At 37.0% G+C, this 24,245-nt stretch overlaps 1 long non-coding RNA gene and 1 pseudogene across 2 annotated transcripts; one reads left to right on the top strand and one right to left on the bottom strand.

Annotated features, from left to right (window-relative positions):
- LOC127974791 (uncharacterized) lies at nt 1-22,961 on the bottom strand. 2 transcript variants are annotated; one of them, XR_008157360.1, is made up of 3 exons: nt 22,802-22,961; nt 7,310-7,431; nt 1-1,376 (listed from the first exon to the last, which is right to left on the bottom strand). It is a non-coding gene; the product is annotated as an uncharacterized LOC127974791 (long non-coding RNA). The 2 variants fall into 2 exon arrangements; XR_008157361.1 differs by lacking the exon at nt 1-1,376 and adding an exon at nt 1,858-2,780.
- LOC127974788 (soluble guanylate cyclase 88E-like) overlaps nt 15,336-24,245 on the top strand; it is a 10,578-nt pseudogene continuing 1,668 nt past the window's right edge.

Raw genomic sequence — 24,245 nt, 5'->3', positions numbered from 1 at the left:
AGGCCTCTCGCCCTTTGGGCTTGAGCCCTAATAAATGCCATTACATTATTTTATTTGAAGGAAAATATCACTTTTCAGTCAAAACATTTCATAAAAAATTAATTGATATCCCTGATGAATCTTAAATTTATGCAAAAAAGGCAATAAAATGTTTTGTCTGTCACACATTATTAATGGATCATGTGAATAGGTAACATGATTAAATACACCAGTGGTTATTCCACTAGAAAACCTGTATGAACTTGAGGAAATCTGACAACATACATCCAATAAACATTGTTTTGAGTTAAAAGCCAGCTAAAAAGCATGGCTGGGGTCTAGCATCTTTTGCTTGAATAAGCCACTTGCTTGATATTATGTTATCTGATGCAAAGGCATTCATACACTTTCAAGTGCAACATAAACATTCAAATAATTTTTGAGGACACTGTATGGTGTAAACTCCGTCACAGGCCATGTCGATGATTCGGAAAGAGCTGTAAATCTCCCTTTTAATGTTCGCTTTCCTACACAGCCCAGCAGTATCATAAACTGATTGGTTTCCCTGCATATCCAGCTGAAGAGAATTAGATTTGATCCCTTTTTCCCGCTCTGAATGACTGAGTGTCTGCCCCAGAATAATGTGCCATAAAAAAAGCTCAGCAATGAAGAAAATGGTTTCCTTTCCTTTCAAACCACACAAACGTTAAACACCTTGACAGCATTCTACAGTTGAAAGAAATGGGCTGGAAAATGGGAGTGTGACATCCAGACAGATGGTGTCAGAGTCCTGGCACTAGCTGGGGGAAGAGGGCATATGCCCACATTTGGACTGGCACAACTACATCTACTGGCACAAACAAGCACAGTCGAACATGCAGCAGTCAAGTAGGATTTATCACACCACCCAGTGTTACAGCAGACAAAGACCCCCAAACACCACACTCTGCGTGTGTGCGTCCAGTTACCCCGCTGGAGGAGATTTTGAGCTAGTCTTAATCCAAGTGTGATAGAATTATACAGATTTGTGCGGCAGTAAAAAAGCGAACAGGATCTTCACAAAGGAAATGAGTGTCTCTCTTGTCTTCTGAACGTCTGAGAAACGGCTGCGCTGATCGCCAGGGATCATCACAAACACACGATCACACAGTACGCAGCAGGATTCTGGTCGATTACAGTATATAGAACTAACAGTTCTGTTTGTCATATAAAATAACCTCAAGTTTGGTATGATTTAAAAAATAGTTTCGAAGTTAGAGATTTGAGTGGAGCATTTTCCACCCATCATCTGCTCATTCACTTTTCATTTGAGTTCAGTTTCTGAAGACTCAATATCCACAAGAACATCGGGGTGCTTTCACACTTGACTGCTTCCAGGAACATACTGTGATTTCTTCCTAAATATGCAAACAGAAGAGTTTGATTCAGCAATATACTCTGCGGTACAAATTACATAAACCGTTCAAAATCATAAATCTCACACATTATCATAACATCTAAAACAGACATCGCAACAATCTTAATTAGACTTTAGAATCGTTTTCTTAATCAGTATTTGTGCCTTTTTTCCATTAAAATCTAAGCATGCTTTAATCTTCCAAAGGCTTGAGAAAAACATTTGCATAGGATTTTATAATCTTACATCTTAAATTAAGTTTATTTGTCTTAACCCATTTTATTTCTACTTTTAGCACAAACTTTGCCAGATTCTTATACTTACCAGATTTATGCTTCAACATAGAAAAAAAAACATGGGTAAGAAAAATTATATATTTCAAGATGTATTTTCTAAAAACTTATAAATATCCAATGCAGTTTTGGTTCTAAAGTAAATATACTGTCTCTTGTTTAAAGAATATTTTTTTCCTACTACAAATGTTCAGTATAGATTTACTTAAGATGTTACATAAAATGTCATGACATAAGATATCATAAGACATAAGCTGTGTTTTCTGAAAAATATATCAAGATCATGTTTAAAACAAGGGGGTAAAAACTTCTGCAAATGGAATATAAAAATTCAAAGGCAAAACAAGTTTATGTTTCTTACCCCAGTAACAGATATGTTTTATGATTTCAGCATAGATGCACAATTTTGATCAAGTGTTACATAAAACCTAATATCTTTTTATATCTAATATCTGTACCTGATATGATTTTACTTAAAGTAAACGTATTATGATTTTAAAATATTTACATAAGTTGAAGGTAAAATGGTATCATCTTAAGGCCAATTTGGACAATAGTCTATTCACTAAACAGCCTCTGCATTTATTTAGATGACACCTGCACAAAAGTAATCAGGTGCTCATTGTAATCATTCAGCAGCTGAATTCAGCCAAACAAAGGGTGAAGTGTGGGCCTGCTGTGAGCAGGGAAATTAGAGGCCTCCACATCGCATTAATGCTCCTTGCCAGGAGGAGAGATCATCCGAGAAGAGCCCCTCAAATGATGAGTGGGGTCCAGATTCCTCCAGGGCCGCTGTAATGTGTGCCCGAATCCAGATTAGGAGCATCATTGACTCAGCATGCTTGGCATCGGACCAGAGCTTTTACCACGCAACCAAAATGCACTGATGAAGAAAGATCCAGCTTTGATGACTCCCTCCAAATGTTGCCATCCCTCTCTCTAGCTGTGTTCTTCTCTTTCTGTTACCCACTTTGACCTTTATCTTTCTTCATCTCACTCTTTATCTTTCCACTTCATTATGTCTTTCTCTCTGGGTTGCTTTCTTTGAGCAGGGGAATGAAGGCAGGAGATCTATTGGGTGCCAGACTCACAGAAGGAGAAGAGGCAAATGGCTGTGGAGAGAGAAAGAGAGAGAGAGGCAGACATTGCTGCAGGAAGAATACAAGCACATTAGTTCACAGCAGACAGCGTTTCACAGGCCCCGCTCCTCTACACTACATCACGCAGGCCTGCGGGCGGAGCAACGGTAGGAACCCGAACCACAGGCGGAAGGTGCAGGAGAAATCATCAGTCTGTCTCTGGTTCTGCCCTCCCCGGAGCACTGCAGGCTTCTGGGTGAAAAGCAGACATGCGTGTCCAAACATTGGTGATTCTGGTTGGTGGGCGGAACACCAGAGATTGAGCCCTTTAACCAAAGACTCGATCATGACTTGTCACACATGACCAGCCATAAAGACCTGTTGTCTGAGTGAGCAATGCTGTGAAGATGCAAATCGTCAGGAAGAAAATAAGAGTTCATAACATTATAGTTAATGAAAAAATATAGCTTATGTGACATTCATATATACAATTTGATAACATACGTATATACATACAGTATCAATCAGAATCAGAACGTCTGTTCACACACACAAGGAATTTGTCTTGGTGTTAGGAGCATCTGGTGCAGAAAATACAAACAAAAGTGCAGACATACATAAAATGAGAGAATAGACAATAAATGTGAACCTGTCTGTGAAAACCCAGCTAAAGTAGTTTTTTTTGTGATTTACTGTTTTTTATATAAATTCACCCTTCATAAGGTACAGACAATTCTGTGAAAATGTAACATTGATATCTTTATTACTGATGAGCACTGTTGGGAACGTTACTTTAAAAAAGTAATTAGTTATAGTTACTCACTACTTATTCCAAAAAGTAACTGAGTTAGTAACTGAATTACTCTATAATAAAAGTAACTCGTTACCAGGGAAAGTAACTATTTGCATTACTTAAAAATAAAAGAAGAAGAAAAAAATTGCTATGAAGTATGTCAAATAATTTTTTTTTTTTTTTTTTAGCAGTTTCACAAGTCAGTTAAAATGAGTGGAACAGACAGGTGTTCGTACATAACTTTCAATATTTATTGCACGTCAACAGACAGCAAGATTTTTATCCTGCACTTCAAGTATTATCTTTGGAAGAAAAGTGTTTTTGGCCACTAGCTTTGTAGATGTAATATGTGACACACGCATGTACACATTACATGCACATTCTTGCCTTTGACCACAATGAATTTGAATTAGTGCTTATATCTCCACCTTGAAAATGGCAACTTTTCATCGGATTGCTCCTGACTCGCCATCTCTGCTACGAATCCTGTGTGCGTGCATGCATGTGTGTGTGTGTGTGTGTGTGTGTGTTTGACGCCGCTGGCGTAAAAACACTGGCTCTGATTGGCTACCATGAAACACATGTCTCTGCCTTAGCCAATCATAATCACTTATCTCGTTATTAACCCACCTCCTCACTCGCTGTGTGAGCCAGGGGTGCGTTCGGATTGCATAGTTTATTAAATAAATGCAAAGTAACGCACCGCATTTAACGTCCAGTAATTTTAACGGCGTTATAATAACGGCAAAAGTAATTAGTTAGATTACCCCGTTACTGAAAAAATAACGCAGTTACCTAACGCCGTTCTTTTAAACGGCGTTATTCCAAACACTGCTGATGAGTGCCATTTCAAAGATTGAAATCATAGTGAAATGGTTGTAATGGTTGAAATCCAACTTTGATGCTTTTTATCTCTTAATTAGATATTGAGACTTTAGCCTGGATTTCACAGAGAAGGTCACAAATGATAAATAACTGTTCTTGTGTCTGGCTGTTTTGGTGCACAGTGCTCTGTAGCTATGACCGGAGGCCAACAATTCCAAGAGAGAGTGGGCTGGGTGTGAGGGGTCCAGGGTGATTTTCTTAGCCCTTTTCCTCACTCTGGAGATGTAACGTTAGAGGTTGGGAGGGGCACCAATAAACCACTCAGCAGTTCTGACTGTCCATTGTAGTCTTCTGATGTGTGTTTTGGTAGCTGAACCAAACCAAACAGTTACAGATGAATACAGGACAGACTGCTGAGCCTTTTCCACAATAGAGTCAATGTGATTGTACCACTTCAGGTCCTGGGAGATGGTGTTGCCCAGGAACCTGAATGACTCCACTGCAGTCACAGTGCTGTTCATGATGGTGAGTAACTATCATCTCCACAGTTTTGAGAGTGTTTATTATTAACATCAACACTTTAAATGCATACAAATAACATTATTGTTAATGATATAATTACATAAATAATTATCTAAATATTATTATTATTGAATTATTCAATGTTATTAAATTATAAATATGCTAATAATATAAATTTCAAGCAAAATAAAACAAAGTTTACAACATTACATGCTTATTATTAGTATAAATGCAATAATTATAATATATATATATATATATATATATATATATATATATATATATATATATATATATATATATATATATATATATATATATATATATATATATATATATATATATATATATATATCTTTTTTTTTTTTTTTTTGAAAAGACAAGCCCCAAAGTGACCCATTCAGAACCCTTTCATCAAATTAGGACAGACATGATCATGAAGACACTGGGCAGAATATATGCAAATAAATTCACACATTCATGAGCGCAACACCCAGCGAACTATTCTGCGAAACAGTGTGATGTTATTAATTTTCTATTTCACTGATGGCCATTCCACCGATTAAAACTTGGTTTCAAAACTCTTGGTACACAGAATAATAAACTAGTCTGAATAACTAAAGCGGAGTCTTTGATGTACACTATAAAAGCGTTGAAAGTGAAAATCTCTCTCACTCTCACTTTCAGTTTACATTTGTATTGCCGAAGCAGTTGCAGCTTAGCAGGGGACAATTCCTCCTCTCTCTCTCTCTCTCTGTCTGCGCCTGAGGGGTAAAAGATGACAGAACAGCCCATTTTTTCTGTTATACTATAAAAGTCTACCTAAGCAAACACTCTTGGGAGCCCTTCATTTCTGAAGTAAGCAATCCCACACTCTTTCACACTGACACACACAGACACAAGTGAACATTTCATCTCAGGAACTCGGTGTCAAACTCAGCTTTTTATCGCAGTGCTAAATTTATACATTTATATAAAGCAGCTTAGGGTGCTCTAACATAAACATGAGATTCACAGTTTTTGTTTCTTTAGGTTCAAAAGAGCAGCTGACACTTAGCACAACCACTGTTAAAAGCTCAAAAGCTTTAACTTCAGCTAATTAGCTGTTGATGAAGTTCTCACATAACCGTTCTGTAACAAACAGAAACAGAAGTAGGTGCCAGCGTTTTGTAGAACACTATATATTTGGTTTCCTGCTTTTTGTTGTCGTTAATGGAGTGTTAACCAGCTTTTACAAACACAAATTTACCATGTAACATGCACATTTAAGTAGAACCATAGGGACAACACATAAAAAACCTACATACATATATATATATATATACACATATATATATAGCCTAAAGTAGTCAACATTTGAAGTGGATCAAAACCTTTCATCTAAGTCGTCCTAAAACTTTGAAAACCTTGATCCACTATTCAAATGTTGACTTCTGTATATACATAAGATTATACATTTTGTAATGTTACAAAAGATTTCTATTTTAGATAAATGCTGTTCTTCTGAACTTTCTATTCATCAAAGAAACCTTAATAAATTCTACTTAGCAGTTTTCAACATAATAATAAATATTTTAAGCAGCAAATCAGAATATTATAATGATTTCTGAAGGATCATGTGACTGGAGTTATGATATTGAAAATTTAGCTTTGATCACAAGGAATAAACTACATTTTAACAGAAAGCAGTTATTTTAAATAGTAAAAATATTTCTGTTCAACTGTTCAAAAACTTTTGACTCTTGACTGTACGGTGTCATTTGCGTGTTTTAACCCAGCTACTGTATGTTTAGGGGTGGACATTCATGCTTTTTTTTCTTAAAATCTTTTTTTTTTTTTTATATAGCACCACACTATAATGGAGATTTTTGCATTTATAGAAAACATTTTTATTAGATTGATATAGATTAAATATAGATATATTTTTAATCAACATTATGCAACAAATGCTGTCAATGGAGCTTAACTTGCACTCAATCTGGACTATTCCTTATTTGGTGCAGTTTAATAGAAACACAAAAATGCATTCCCAGCAGCTGATGTGAGCCTGTTGATGGTGTGATTTGAATCTGGCCTTTGTTTTAGCCTGTGATTTGCATGTGCGGATAATCTAATATCCCTGTTCACACTCCCTGGAGTCGCTCTGCAAGGACTGGCTGACCTTCCTCCACCTACCATTACTCAGCACTCACACACATATACACACACACACACACACACACACACACTCAGACACACTATCTGTTGTGGGTGACAGCAGCAGGAATAATAGGGACACAATGATTGCTCCTCAGAGCAATGGATTTAAAGAGCTGTTTTTTGAGGGGGAAAGATTTCACCTCTTTCCCATTTACCGAGCCTTGTCAAGGGCATTTCAGATGGGTTACATTTTATACATGGTAAACTTATTCAACAGCTTTACCTGATGAACTGACAGAAGATTTCTGAGGTACACTCAGTCATTTCAGAGACCATATAAGAGGAGACAGGCACTTGTACATTCCCCATCCACGTAGATAGGAGCTTTACTTGTGTGCCTATCACCTAAAAGAAAAAAGATGAGCTACTATTTGCCAAAATACACAGAATGCAACAATGGGTACTGCGTTAAAATATTGTATTCTACAATTAATGCAATGTGCTCAATTACACCTTTTTCTTGACTCATTGGTTGATCAGACTGCTGAATGTTAACATAAATAAAAAAATTAAAACAAATTAAAGAAAATTTTTTATTTGCACTGATCTTTCAGCTATTTATAATTAAATCCTAAACCTTTAAATACTAATTAAATACATATTTTATAGACATACATATTTTATAGAACTTCAATTGAATGCATTCTTGCATATTAAAATAATTAATTTCTTTCTAATAAAATAATGAAACACCATTGAGTAGGAGTATAATATCATAATAAGGCAAATGTATATCTATCTATCTATATATATACATATATACAAACCCGATTCCAAAAAAGTTGAGACACTGTACAAATTGTTGATTAAAATAGAATGCAATGATGTGGAAGTTTCAAATTTCAATATTTTATTCAGAATAAGAACATAGATGACATTTTAAATGTTTAAACTGAAAAAATGTATCATTTTAAGGGGGAAAAAAGTTGATTTTAAATTTCATGGCATCAACACATCTCAAAAAAGGTGGGACAAGGCCATGTTTACCACTGTGTGGCATCTCCTCTTCTTTTTACAACAGTCTGCAAATGTCTGGGGACTGAGGAGACAAGTTGCTCAAGTTTAGGAATAGGAATGTTTTCCCATTCTTGTAAAATACAGGCAATCTAGTTGCTTAACTGTCTTAGATCTTCTTTGTCGCAATTCCTCCTATTTATGATGCACCGAATGTTTTCTATGAGTGAAAAATCTGGACTGCAGCCTGGCCATTTCAGTACCCGGATCCTTCTTCTACGCAGCCATGATGTTGTAATTGATGCAGAACGTAGTCTGGCATTGTCATTTTGGAACATGCAAGGTCTTCCCTGAAAGAGATGACGTCTAGATGGGAGCATATGTTGTTCTAGAACTTGAATATACCTTTCATCATTGATGGTGCCTTTCCAGATGTGTAAGCTGCCCATGCCACACGCACTCATGCAACCCCATACCATCAGAGATGCAGGCTTCTGAACTGAGCACTGATAACAACTTGGGTTATACTAGTCCTCTTTAGTCCGGATGACATGGCATTCCAGTTTTCCAAAAAGAACTTCAAACTTGGATTCATCTGACCACAGAACAGTTTTCCACTTTGCCACAGTCCATTTTAAATGAGCCTTGGCCCAGAGAAAATGCCTGCGCTTCTGGATCATGTTTAGATATGGCTAGCATTCCTGTATGTGATGCAGTGCCGTCTAAGGGCCCAAAGATCATGGGCATCCAGTATGGTTTTCCAGCCTTGACCCTTACGCACAGAGATTGTTCCAGATTCTCTGAATCTTTGGATGATATCATGCACTGTAGATGATGATAATTTCTAACATATACTATTACATTTATTTACTCAGTGTTGTGTGATGTCATTTCAGTGAATTCCAACAAACAACATTTGTCAAATTATTAAGTGAATTTCATCCCATAGAGTACGCACTTCGCAGTAAACACCACTTGGAGAAACTGTCATTCGGAGTACATCTAGAAATAGTGGCAGAAAAATGAGACCACAATGCTTTGCAGCACAGAAAAAAAACAGGCGGGTTATGATTGATTAATCCCTCCCTCCAGTGCTGCACAGGTGATTAAGGAGGGGATTGTGTTTTCACATGGCAGTTTGCTTCAGATTTAGAAGGCATTAAAAATGGCCATTAAAAATGTGAGGCTGATTGCATGTGTTGGGGGAATGAATAAGAGTGTCTGTGTGTCCACACATGCATTTTAAAGGCAGATGTGCTGGAATCGGTACGTGTATTAAGCCCACCTTGCTCATCCAGTCCACAACAGCTGCGGCCAAATGAACTTCACTAATGCAATTACAGAGCAGCTGTTGCATCCAGATAACACAAAGGTGCATACGAGGAACCGAGAGTGTGTGTAAGATTGTGTACAAGTGTGTGTGTGTGTGTGTATACCGACGGAGGCATCAGTATACATAACCGCGCAAGCTGTGGCCCCAGAAGGGCTGAAATTGGATTAGTGTCAGCCTTGATAAGACGAAGGACAGAAAAGGGAAGAGTGAGAAATTGAAGAAAAGAGCATCGGCTGCAGTAATTTCATTTCCAGATCAGGTGGATGAAGGTATAAAGGCACTGCTATGCTGCTCCAGTGCATTAAATGGAATATTCATGCACTGATTGCTTCCCTCTCTCTCCATCTGTCTGTCTTTGTCTGTATTTCTTTCTTGCACTTCTTATCCTTCCTGCATTGTGCTAGCTGTCATTCAGACACTGTAATCTTATTGTGCTCTTGCCTATAGCTCAGAGCTGCGAGATTTGCTGTATATCAGGCCCAAAGGGAAGTACTAGCCAACACTGTAGTAATGGCTTTTGGTTAGGCTGAGGACTTACAGGTTTCTCCTTGGTGTTTAAGGCCTTGCTTAGCAAGCATCATGTATTCTCAGCTGCCTCCCTGCTGGAAAGTCCAGGTTTTCCAAATCACCACCAAATGAACAAATGCAAATGCCAATACAAGTGTTGCTTATTGCCAAGGAGCTGAAATGTCTTCCAGTGTGTTGATAGTGTGACATCTGACTCTCACATAAAGAAATATCGCTATTTTAAATACTTCTGGTTCTTTCACAGAGAAATGTGTCGATTCTGAGTCACCAGTAGTACCAAAATTTATCAAAAGGGGGCTGCAGGGATGACTACTTTTGTAGGCAAAATCACTTCAGCACTCTAGTAATGATTAAGCTATATTATTTTAATATAAATAATTATTAATGTAAAATCTTATTTTATAATAATTTTCACAAAATCTCTCCAAGCAATATACAGTAGGATTATGATTGTGAATGCATGGACTAGTTATAAACAAATTGGTTGAGTTAATGATTCAATGATTCCATCTTTAGGAGTCTGTCATTTATCAAATTACTTCATATGTTTTTATTAATTAAAAAACAAAGTGGACATTTTTTTTGCAAATGGTTGAATTAATCATTAATCATTTAGAGAGAAAAAAAATCACCACCACTATTGTTCTACAATATACGATCAGAACTTCACAAAGTATTTTTCTGTAGGATCTCTGCATCACCTAAAGCAATATAGCACTTGCAAATAGATACAAACAAATAATACATTTTTAATGTGCAGCTCAAAATGCTGACAAAGGTACAAGACTCTCTCTCCTGAAAATCTGTATCTCTCAAATAATTATTATGGAAAGCCGATTATGTGGATTTATGAAAGTCTCTCCCTGTGAAGTGCACTTTAGGTTGGAGGGAGAGAGACAGGGCAAATGACTTCAGTGCATCAAAGATTCATCACACTGCTCACAGCCGACTGGCCCAGTGTCTGTATGAGAACTGTGATCATAAACAGTACCTGAACCCTGGTAAAAAAAAAAGAAATGTATGTAGTAATGAAAATCACTGGTTGATAGACTAAACACAAATAAAACTGACCAACTAATCCATAGTGAAAGTGATTAATGTGACTTGTTAGGTCGCACATCACTTCTTTGATCTAATTTGATTTTACAATTAGTTTTTTTTTCTCCCTAAAACTGTATGTTTTCGAAGTCTGTGATGAGCTTTGATTTTTTGTTTGAGAAATACATTACCAGTAGGGCCTAAATAATTCACTAGGTGCCTGAAGTTAGAGCTCTTGTACATTCATTCAGTTTTGGGGGGCCTGAATGCCTGAATGCAAATGATAGAATTTGGTATTCCAGAACAACTGTAAAAGATTTCCCCAAATATTAATTGATCTTCTCTAATATGATCCAATTATTTACGTCTAAATCATCTACCCTGGAGATTTACCCTGTTAATCCTACAACTATAAATCAAACTTCAATGAAGAAGTCATTGAAGAATCTGAATTTAAACATTTTAAGCAGGACTAAAATAATGCTGCTTACTCATATGAGCCTTCCGCATTGAAAATAATCACAAATATATTAAATTACAAAATTTTACTTTAAATATCAATCTTTTAATAAAGCTGATCCCTCTCCTATACAACTGAAAGTGCAATTGAAAGCACAGAACATACTGAATATTGATATTTTTAACCTGCCTCCTACAAGTCCATGTCATCAATCTGATATCCACCGACCTAATAAAAACAAACCGACTTGATGTGTTATGGCGATATAAATCAAAAAAATGTCTGGTTCACATCTTCTAAAAGCCTGCCAAGCAAATGTCAAGGTCACACCAATCTCTCTGAATCAATACTGTTATCAATAATTTCATTAAAAGCACAAAATGAAACGTCTGTGCTTCACTGGGGCATTGCAGTCGCATCCTTAAACAGTAAAAATACTCACTGGAAGATCAACGCATGAATATGAAACAGGCATTTGGCTTCAGAGCTAGAAGTGAAGTGATCATAGATGTTTTAACTGCTCATGTGGTTAGACATGAACCCTCGAGGCCATAAATAATATGATGCCATTGATAGAGAGGAACGTTAAGGTCTCATTGAGAGTTGTGGACTGAGAGTGGAAAAAAGGAAGCGGAGGAATAGGAAACAGACGCAGACAGGTATTCAAGATTCAGCTATGGGGCATAATGGCTTCGGGCTCATCTGCCACGAAATTTCCATTTTCACAACGTGTGAATTATCCACATTGCCTTTGTATGGTCACGTTCCTATTAAATAAGCGGCAGACTCAATCCTATCTACAGGGACCACACAAATGATTTGCCAAATAGTGAGTTCATATTCGAAAATGTGGCAATATTTCCATGAAGTCATTGTGGTGGTAAATACGCACACTCATTGAATTAACATTTATGAGTGAATACATATTAGATATGAGGTGGGGCATTTGCATTCTTCCCTCCGACTCCTGGTCCTGAAAGAGTCTGGCCTTATTATGCATGAAATCCATCAGTGTCAGACCACAGGATGTGCCGCCATGTACATGCATTAGTAATATTTTTGACTGTAATGTAAACACGACTCATCCATCATTCAGCAGTGAAGTAGCAACACAGATGCAGGCCGACAAACATAAAAGTGTGTCATTATACAAGCACACAAGTTCACAGTGCCAGTTGTATGCCGGAGATATCTGAAGGAGATATACGTCTTTAAATTATTCCATCTTCTTTACTTCATTACTTACGAAACAACAAATCAATAAGATGTCTTATGTAATTCCTGAACCCGCCATAAGAATAAAACAGAAATTCTGCAGAGGTTTTCAGAGCATTGGCTTTGGAACCATAAGCATGCTGTCCTCCCACACATCCATGCACACACATTCAACCTCCATACGGCTTCATAGCTCCTCTGAGAGGACCTGATTTGCCTCACAGATAGACAGACATGGGATTTTCGAAAGATTTCAGCACAAAGCTGAAATGCTAATGCAAACAAATGATCGAGGTATTTGTTATGCATAATTATCAGAGGCAAGAGTAAAAGTACCTCACTGGATGAAAACCGAGGGAAGGTTCTGGAAACAAAATCTCAAAAGGAATAATTTGAATATAAGTTGGCATATAGGGGAGATCGGGGCTAGTGGTCACAAATCTTACAGAATATTGTCATAGAAAGGTTTATGGTTGAAATTAATTTCAGTATAGCTACCTTAAAGTAATGGCTACAAAAAAAATACTTCTAATACTAACTAGCTTTTTTTTTTTTTTTTAAATAGCTAATTTTTATCAAAACATCAAATGGAATAGAAGATTTCCTTGAACGATTTAATACTGACATTAAAAAATATTAGTACAAATTAAACGCAAAATGTAAATCTGTAAAAAAAAATTACTTTTTTCTATATCGCCTATGCATAAAACAAGACAAATAAATGTTATTTCCTAGAAAAAAAGATACAATAAATTATTTTCATTATATTTTTCTAAAACAAACACAAAACTACAAAAAAAAACTACAAAAAGTTTGGAGATCATAATTCACAAATCTATTCTAAACTGAGAGAGTTTTGAGCAAGGTATTTAAACCCAGCATCTAATAGATACTGAGATAAAAAGTCCTTTTGACTACCCTGTTTATCACAGGCATTGTGACCTACTGTAACTTACACTGTACACTCATGACGAGAGAGAGAGAATGCAATAAATAAACAAGAAAGAGACATTGGATATGACCCTTTTTATTATTCAAATAGACCATAGAGAGAGAGAAGGTATAGGCTAAGCGAGAGATAAAGGCTCATAGGTGCAGAGAGGACTTTCTTGGGTGACTGGAAACAAAGACATGCTAATTATTGGTTTGTGAGGAAGCTAAAAAGGAACACAATTCTCGGTTCACCGGTCCTTTTCTTGAACACCACTAACTGCACTGTCAAGTGCTGAGAGTTTCTTATAGGATGCCCATATAAGTCACACGCATCTTGACACACACATATAAATATAATATACATGATAAATATAATGTAATCCATTTATTTGCGTTGCAAAGCAACTATAATGAGTCGTCTGATAGTAAAGGTCAACAACCGAGACGTTTTGCAGCTTTCAGCGTGGAGTCAATAACATAAAGACGATGTGTCAACAGTGGCCCCTAGCGGCTAATGAGAGTAATACACAGAGACAAAAACAATCGGCTTTCATTGACCATATTAACATTCTAAGTAGAGAGAGAAGTTAATATTTTGCGAGATTTTAATTATACCTCTTGTTAACGTTAAACTTATTTAAAACAACTGGTAAAATTTGAACTGTCTACTCAAATTTGGACATATCTTTGCAAACTTTAAAAAAATTAAGAACATGTGCATGGATTTCCTATACTTATATTAAGTTAGCTTAAGCACAGTTTTTCTTTCAGTGCAGACAATTTAGATTTAAGCCGTTAAAGGGTAAGAACCATTTGCATATAGCCAAAAGACTATAAAGGGACTTTAGCCTAATAATAATAATAATAATACACTCTATATTCATCTCCTTCAAATTGTCTTATCCAGCATGTTGTCAAGGTTTTAGAGAGAGAAATGCATAATATTAATGATCCTTTAATCATCAGCTATCAGAATGAATGACAGTAGCTTAATAAACAAAATAAAACATGTCTTAATGACAGTATAAAGGATTTCACAATGGATAGATTTCATAAAAACAACTTAAGTCAACAGCAGGCAAGCAATCTATAATAGAATATAATACAATCTATAATAGAATATTATAAAAAATGGCATAATTTTAGGATTACACTTCATTTAGCAGCAAATGTCAATGAGAAGGAAAAAGGGGACGATGACGACTTTCCATGCTTATGTGTTGTTTAGCACCTGCCACAAACACACTCCTGCTCCCGTTTTAGCCTGTGTGACCATTGTCCTGACAGAAAAGCGTATGAAGTGCTTCAGGTGCCAAAAACAGGTGTTTAAAGAGAGAGAGATTAAGGGAGAGAAAGAAGGTTCTGCTTTAGCAAAATACAGACTCATTACACAGGACTAAGTCTGCAGGTAAGCCCCATACACACTCTTACTTCTCTATCATCTGATCTATTAGTTTCATCAATTTTGGTGTTCATTAGTAGAGTAGATTGTATTATCTGCTATATTTTGTTTTCAACGAATATAGGGGTATAGAGGACGTTGTGTATTAAATAGCCTGTCACAGGAGAGATGGTTTATAACAGCACGGCATATTATACAGTACTCATCGATCAAACATAATGGCATTTTACACAAATAGACAACAAAAAAAAGAATGGATAAGCAACAAAGAGGCTCTCAGACTCTCATAGATTACACAAAATGGTCTGCAACAACATAATATCTAGTGAACATCTATTCATTTTAAACTGGACAGTTTAATCATATCAGAGATGAGTTATATGTCCTCTATAAATCTCTACTTGTTTATGCACCTTGTCTATTTGGGCATTGTATGGATTTTTGCCATCTAAAAGCCTAACTAAAAGCATCTTGATGTCTCTGAAGCATCTCAGATCCAGGTTTTGTGCTCTCTGCAGGCTGATCAGTTTTCTGGGGCAGTGAAGTGGAGGTTCCAAACCCCCTGAAGATGTATGGCCTGTATTTGGAAGCAGTGAATGACTACATTAATGAATCATACGGAGAGGACGTATGGAGGCTAATCGAGGCCAGAGCGGAGATCCCGCACCTCAAATTTGTTCGACACCAGATGTACAAGTAAGTCCTAAGAGTCGCATTCCTGATAAATGAAGTGTCATATTGCATCTGTCTAAGTTAACACTGCTGGTGTTTGTTATTCCAGTGATAATCTGATTTTAAGATTGGCAAAGGCAGCTGGAGAGGTTTTGGGGAAAACTCACGATGAGCTGATGTATGCTTTCGGGGTCTACATGGTCAAGCAGATAGGAAACTATGGTTATGAGAGAATCTTAAAGGTGATTTTCAAACATGATAGACTCTGTATTTGACAAGTATTCATAAAGGATTTTTGTTTTTGGGGGGGGGGGGGGGGTTAATACTTTCATTCAGCAAGGTTGTTTTAAATTGATCAAAGGTCACAGTAAAGACTTTAAAAAGTGCTGTTTAACTTCCTATTCATCAAAGAATCCTTAAATAAAAGGTATCAGTTGACAGTTTGCACAAACATTAAGCAGCTCAACTGTTTCTGACATTAATATCAAGACTCGTAGAGCAACAAATCAGCAGATCAGCATGATTTCTGAAGGATCATGTGACACTGAAGACTGGTATGGCTTCTGAAAACTCAGCTTTGTCATCACAGTAATGACATTTTACAATATATTAAAAGACAACAGTTATTTTAAAAGAAAAATATTTCATAACATTACTGTTTTTTATCAAATAAATACAGCCATGGTGAACATAAGAGACGTCTTTATTTTCAAATATTCTCACACATTCAAACTATTGAACGGTATGTTTAACATCTTGCTTTTAGTTTTCTTTTTTGGGCTTTCTCAATGGTTAACTGTACAGCTGTATACACATTTGACTTTTAAATCTCTTCTACTATCTATGTGTCAGGTACTGGGGCGCAATGTACGAGATTTCATCAATGAGCTAAATAACCTGCACGAGTACTTCCGTTTCTCCTTCCCAAAAGTCCAGCCACCCAGCTTCTGTGTAGAGGAAGAATGTGAGACGAGTCTTACCCTGCACTACCGTTCAACCAGGAAAGGATTCACACAGTTCGTCAAAGGTAATAGTGCTGAGTTATGTTCTTAGATGCATTGTTGTGGAGAGAGTGTTCAGACTAAGTTAGTGTGATGTTGCTTTTTTAATGTATAACAGTTCAATAAACAATACGTCAATAATATACGCTCCGCCAATGCAGATGTTTTTAAATAAAGCCAAAGCAAAGTTAACTACTGAGCATTTCGGAGCAACATGTACGAATAAATCGACTGAGTGAATGATTCAGTGATTCACTTATAAGTCACTTGCTTCAGAATGAATCAATGCTTTGAACAAATCTTTTGAATGAATGATTCGGTGAGTCGCTGACACTCATTCGTTTAAATAATGTTGCCTCAGCCTGTTTAAAATTCAAATAGCGTCTGTTGTGACTTCTCTGAAGGGCAGCTCTCTCAGGTGGGCCGACAGTTTTACAACACAGACATTGAGGTGGAGATTCTGTCTAAAGAGGAAACAGAGAAAATGACATATGTGGTAGGAGTCCAAACAGACAGACATTTACCTTCCTCTGTTTCCACAAACCCAGCTCTTTTATTCTTTATTCCTCACGTTTCTGATCTTCTCACTCTCTCTGAAGGTGTACAAGATGAATTTCGACAATGCTGCGTTTAAGCACCGTATGCTCCAGCAGAAAACAGCTCCAGGCTATGAGAAACTGCCCATGAAGCGCGGAATCTTTTTTGACATGTTCCCCTTCAGCGTGATATTCCGTAGGGACATGACCATGTATCGGATTGGAGACGGTTTGAAAGAGGTGTTTTCTGATCTGCAGGGCAAAAAGGTCAATGAGGAGTTTACCCTGGTGCGACCCATGCTGGAATTCAGCTGGGATAATGTGAGTGAACGGAAGGGTCGGAGAACATATCCAAAGCCAAAGCAGCATGAAAGTAACCGAGTTTTAGACGAGCCATCTGAAAAACTGTTTATGCTTTCTTCTCTTGCTCTCGGCATTTATGTCCTGAAAAAGCGGTTTGTTGGTGTGTGCTCTTTCAGATCTACACCCACCTCAACAATGTGTTTGAACTGCTGTCTAAGGCTGTGGTAGAGAGCAAACAGAAGGTCAACATCCCTAAACTCAGCAAAGGAGAACCAGAGGAGAAAAAAGAAAGTGAAAAACCCAACAAAGAAGAGAGAGGTATAGTGCTTAGAGTAGTATTAGTTTGTGATTAATATCAAATTAGTATTAGATTGTGGCACAATGCAGGTTTTCACTATTCTTAAGATGATTTTGGGCAAAATCTGAAGAATGACAGATAAATCCACACTGACCAATCAGATCCTCAGACATCAGAAACCAGATATGTGACAGTTCACACCCAAATGTCTTGCCTCTACACAGATTACAGCAGATAATATTCTTAAACATCTCATGCTGACTTCTGTCACTGCCTCTGCTGTTCTCTAAGATATTAAAGTGATGGAGGAAATGAAGGGGACAGATCAGGAATAAAGCAGTGCTCCTACTCAGTACAACAGCTCGGCTAATTCTGGAGGAGAGGACATCGAACTGCTGGCTTTTCAGACCGTCACCGGTTAGACACATTACAGTAAAGTGATCCTCTTAATGAGCAACAATGAGAAATTTGATCAAGTCAATAAAATGACTATCATTATTGTGTGATTTGGGATCTAAAATTGACTCGGAAAGCACTTCCAGATTATCCATATGAATGCAAATATTCTGTCTATGCAGTGAAAAATGAAACATCCTCTCTTGTGTAGGGAAGTGCAGTGAAATCATATTTGAAGACATGCGGGAGCCCCCTAAAAAGCCTCTCCACCTCAAGGGCCAGATGAAGTATGTCCCTCAATGGGACTCCCTCATCTTTCTAGGAACTCCCATGTAAGCCCTCATAATCTCACACGTATACAACACTGAGCTAATGGAAAACAGTAGTTTAGTTACTGCCACATAAAACATACAAACAAGTCATTTCAAAGGGACCATATCCTGCACTCAAACCATTTCAGTTTAATTCCGAGATTGACTTACAATATTAAAATTTCCTTATCCCCCAAAATGTCATTTTTTTTTATTTTAAAAGACCGTTTTCCACTTTCTCTCTCTCTCTCTCGCTCTCTCTCTGACCTCCCTGGTTTTGCTTAATGATTCATATTTTACATTGGACATAATCCAATACTGCAAAAATATTCAGTGCCCAAAGGCAAACAAATACCTCCTTAAAATAAACAAATTTCAACAAAAATACGTACTTTCCACTCTCTTTACTAAGTTACTAAGCCTATTTATTTTCTCAACTATGAACAATTACATGCTTTGTTGGCTTTTTATCATTTGCATTAGCATATGTTTCCCCTACTGTCCATGAGCCAATCAGAACAGACCAATTACTCGCCATTTGAAAACTACTAGTCTATATAAACACATCTTACTCAATTCAATCCTGTTTTAAAATGCGTAATTATGAGTCGACAATTGTCAGACTGTCTCTACATACCGTTTAATCACAAAAAAAGACTATAAGATTACAGCTAAAACTGCTGAAGACTGTCTTAAAGCGTATTCTCCCTTGTACAGTATTGAGACAGTGGAGGACATGATAAAAATGGGTGTTTACGTCAATGATTTAAACCTGCACGACTCCAGCAGAGAGCTCATCCTGGCAGGAACACAGCAATCAGCCGAGCTGCAACTGGCACTTGACCAGGTATGATTGCCGCACTGATGCCACCGAGCTCAAAATCTTGACTTACAAATACCGTAATCCACCACCATCCTTAAAGAGACACATTTTATATAAAAGGTGTTATGTAGCCGAATATCTGGCATGGACTGACTCAAGTCTATTAAGCTGTTTAATAAGCACAGAGTCTCTGGCTGTGGCTATGCATCTAGAAATAACATGCAATTGACAGGCCGAACTCTTACTGTGCCACCTACAGGAGCAGCAGAAGTATGCACAGCTGCAGGAGATCATTAAAATGCTGGATGAGGAGAAAAAGAGAGGAGATTCCCTGCTGTACGCCATGATCCCCAAAGCAGTGGCAGACCGACTGCGCAAAGGGATCACAGCACTGGAGACATGTCAGGTACACACTCCACTGGCTCAATAAAGCACACAAATTATATGAATTTTTTCTTAGTATTGAGTGACCATTGTGATTTTGACTATATCAAGGTCTCAAGAGAGATAATGAATTACAATGAAAAGTCGTCTGTTTTTCTTCTAGTGCTGTCCTGCTGTTTTTAAGTGGCGTCCTTGATCTGTTATCTCGCTCCAGGTGTTCCCAGACGTGACCATCCTGTTCAGCGATGTGGTGAAGTTTAATGAGATCTGTATCCACATCACCCCCATGCAGGTGGTGGACATGCTAAATGAGATCTACATTGTTTTTGACACACTCAGCGAAAAGCACAATGTTTATAAGGTAACGTAAGTAACTCGAACCAAAACCACATGACACGACAGAATATTTCTTTACAATGGAGGCACAATATATCAGCACCATTTTGGTTATCTGCATATTTTAGAGGGTTTTTTATGTATACATATCAGTCAATAGTGGATACGTGACTGTTCAAAAAGTTTGGGGTTGGTAAGATTTTTTTTTTTTTTTAAAGAAGTCACTTCTGCTTACTAATGATGCATTTATTTAATCAAAGATACTTTTTATTTTTATTTTTTTTATTTTACTGTGATGGCAAAACTGAATTTTCATCAGCCACGACAATTGTGCTGCTACTTTTTTTTTTACTTTTACAATTTAATGCATCTTTGCTGAAATAAAAGTATATTAATTTAATAAATCAATTAAATGTAATAACCTTACAGATCCCACTGAACTTTTAGTGTACGTAATATTTAGCAAATTTATTTTATTATGCATCTATTCATTATACATCATAAATGTCTTTTTTTGATGAATGAAATGAAATGAATTTTTTAAATATCGAACATGACATGAAAATTATTTTGGATATATACTTTGGTTGAAAAACCAATATAAAATATAAAATTGGAAAATATAGGCTTAGTTGCATCTTCCAAAATGTTTATATCAATGCATCCCTATTTTCTACTGCTGAATATTTCTAATTTAAGATTTTTAATCTTTAGTTTCATCATTAAATCCTTCAAAATTGGTTGAAATGCCATGCAACAAATACTCTTGCCCCCTCAGGTGGAGACCATTAGGGATGCCTACATGGTTGTAGCAGGTGTGCCCAATAAGACCACATTCCATGCCCACCACATCTGTGACATGGCTCTAGACATGCTGAGCTCCATCGATCACCTAAAAGACCCCTCCACCGGGGACAACATCCAGATCCGTGTCGGTGGGTGCACCCGGACTCACACACCCCTGTAACCCTTTCATCTAATCTTTTCTCTTCATGCCACACAACATGAGAAAGTGATTTAGACTTTTTAAACTTTTTTTTTTAACTCTTTTGTGGTGGTCTTCACACAGGCATTCACTCTGGAATGGTGGTCGCAGGTGTGGCGGGTCTGAAGATGCCCAGGTATTGTCTGTTTGGAGACACAGTAAACACAGCTTCTCGGATGGAGTCTAATGGCGTGGTGAGCCACTTTCTTATGCTGTACTGAGAAAAATGAACAGCCTCTAATAACTAAACAAAACGGTCTCATCATGCAATAGAAAATATTAATGAGTAATTTTATATTCATTTTAAAGAAAATGCAGTTAATTAAAAAGCTAATTATAATCTCGCACTTTCTGTGCGGCTAGGGCATGCAAATCCACATCAGTCAGACCACCAAAGACCATCTGGAGCATGAACCATACATCATCGAGGAACGAGGAAAGATTTTTGTTAAGGTACTACAACAAATAATCAACCTCATCACCTTCACTGCCAATATCAACAATGGTATGCAAAGTAAAACTGTACTATGAACACCAAATGTGTTTGTTTTTTATCTCTTAATGCTTAGAAAGGCTGCAGTAAAAACAGAAATATAGAGAAATATAATAATTTCTTTTTAACATTTATTTTATTCATGTGATGGCAACAGTAAATTTTCAATAACCATTACTCTAGTTTTCAGTGTCCCATGATCTTTCAGAGATAAATCGAATAGGCTCAGGAAACATTTATTATTACTCACAAAGTTGAAAAGAGTTGTGCTGCTTCATATTGTTATGGAACACGTGATACATTTGTTTCAAGATTAATAGAAATGTTAAAAGAATAGCATTTATCTGAAACAAATTTTAGTTTTATTTATTTTTTAACCAAAGTAACTGTCTTATTTGATACATTTATTGCTCCCTTGCTGAATATTAAATTCTTTTTTTTTTTTTTTATTAATAAAAAATCTTACTGATCCCAAATGTTCAAATGGTAGTGTACATATTAGGTTCTCACACAAAATATGCACAGTACAGAACTAAAAAAAGTATAGCAAGACTTTCATGTAACCCAAAACACATACTTTGCACTCAGTAATGTAAATTTCCAGTCCACACTATGTTGAATATAAAACAGTTCTGTGGCATTTCACATTTAAACTGCTTCATTTCAAGTGGGTGTATATGATCTTAAGCATATTTTAAGAAATATTCTTCTCTGTGAAAAAAATTTGAGTGTTACTTTATATGACTCATACTGCAAGCAAATAACATCTTAAATTAGTGTAAAATCAACTCTAATCGTTTTTAAGGGTAAAGGTTATATGAAGACGTACTGGCTGAAGGGAAAGAAAGATCTCTCATTTAAGACTCCAGCAGAGCTCAGATACAGCAATGAGCAGAAAGACTCCGAAGACAGAAGCTCGAATGGGTGAGTTTGGAAAAAAACAACTCAAAACACAACACTATGGGCTCTATCCTGCTCAGATGACCCAAATTCAAACAGGTGGACAAAACTTCACTGGTGAAACTGGTTGACAAGCATAATAGTTGACTAAGGAACTTTTCCAAGTCTAAAAGGCCTCGTGGGAACACTAGGATACTAACAAACACAAAACACAACATATGCAGGCAGCTCTTCTTAGCAAGCATTTAATATAGGATGGTCTAACATAAAATCCTCAGTTAATATTCTCTGCAGTTTAGAAACAAACATTTTGATGCATGAAACATAATGACTTACCTGCCAATCAATGTGATCATGCGCCATTCAATCCATCATGTTTGTGTGTGTTTATGTTCTTCAGTAAAATATACTCACAAAATGTCTTAACAGTTGTGTTTTTTCCTTTAGTCCCACTTGCAACAACAGCAAACATTCCCCATTCAATGAACACCCCAAATGAGGAGCAGGCTGAGGGCAAACCCAATCCCCCTGACCTGCCCCCTGACACCCTGCCAGCACTAGAGGGCGCTCCAGACCCAATCACATTCACCAATAATTCCCAAGGGGCAAGGAACTCGACCGGAAGTTGAAGTCGGGTGGGGGCTGCCATCTTTTAGCAGAACTTCACTTGCGTTAGCATTCCCATTGACTCCCATTCATTTTGGCGTCACTTTGACAGCGAATAACTTTACATCTGAGGCGTTTAAAGACTCTGTTTGTCCATTATTTATTTCTAAAGATACACAACAATGTATAAAGGGCTCCATTGCCTTCTATGTTACATTATGGCCCCGTATAAACAGTTTTTGTAAAAAATAGGCTAACGATTGCGTCATAACCACTTGACTCTCTGACGCATTACCGTACAGACAGGAGGAGAAGCTCGCAGGCAATTAACTTAATATGGCGTACTGGCGTTACATTTTAAAATACTATACAAAATAATTAATCAGAATACTTACTCCTGCTCACTCACGACAAAGAACTCCCCGCTCAAGCTCGCCGTCTCTGCAAGATTAACGATGGCAGTTTGCACGCACAGCTACTAGAAGATCTACATCTGTCAGACAGGTTGCTGACGTCGTCAAGCTTCATTTGAGTCTGCGCGTCAGAAACGGAAGTGCTAAAAAACGCTAAAACTGGGCTTCATTTGTCTCAATTGAGTTCCAATGGGGTCGCTGTGTCCATTTCTTTTACTGTCTATGATAATTCCCAGGACAAAGAAAGGGTTAAAAAGACAAAGAATAACAAAGGAGGGAATGCAGAGAACGCCTCTGGTAATGCGCAGGAAAGCACTCCCCCTGCTGGCAGCCAGGAGAATGCAGCTCCAGAGCTAAACAACAAAAAGCTGAGTTTCAGAAGCCAACACTCACGATTACCAGTTAATCTCCCCATGCGAAGCACAGCCTGCAATCTGCTGTGAATCGCCAGGAGAGATTGATAAAATATTATTTATTATATCCCAGATAGATTAGATCAGTTCTAGAATAGTCAAAACTGCATTTGTGGCAGCAAATTCTAGAATTAAATCTGCTGAATACATGTGAATGAATGAACACAAGCACAAATCATGTTTTAATGCAGGCTTCATTTAGTTGTGCCATAAAACCATCCAAAGCCTGGGTATCAAAAAGAAAGTGCAGTTCAGCTGCTATAGTACTTCCTCTTTAAAAAGTTTGAATAACTGTATTTGAATGTTTTATTAATATCAACGCATGTGATATGTATATTAGCATGTACAGTTACAGCATTCATGTTAAACTGTGATACGTGTGCTGAGTATTCATTCAGTTACTGACAACAAAGAGTTGGTTTTACA

Source organism: Carassius gibelio, chromosome B16 (genome assembly GCF_023724105.1).
Source record: "Carassius gibelio isolate Cgi1373 ecotype wild population from Czech Republic chromosome B16, carGib1.2-hapl.c, whole genome shotgun sequence".
Lineage (NCBI taxonomy): Eukaryota > Metazoa > Chordata > Actinopteri > Cypriniformes > Cyprinidae > Carassius > Carassius gibelio.
This window is presented reverse-complemented; position numbering and strand designations above follow the sequence as displayed.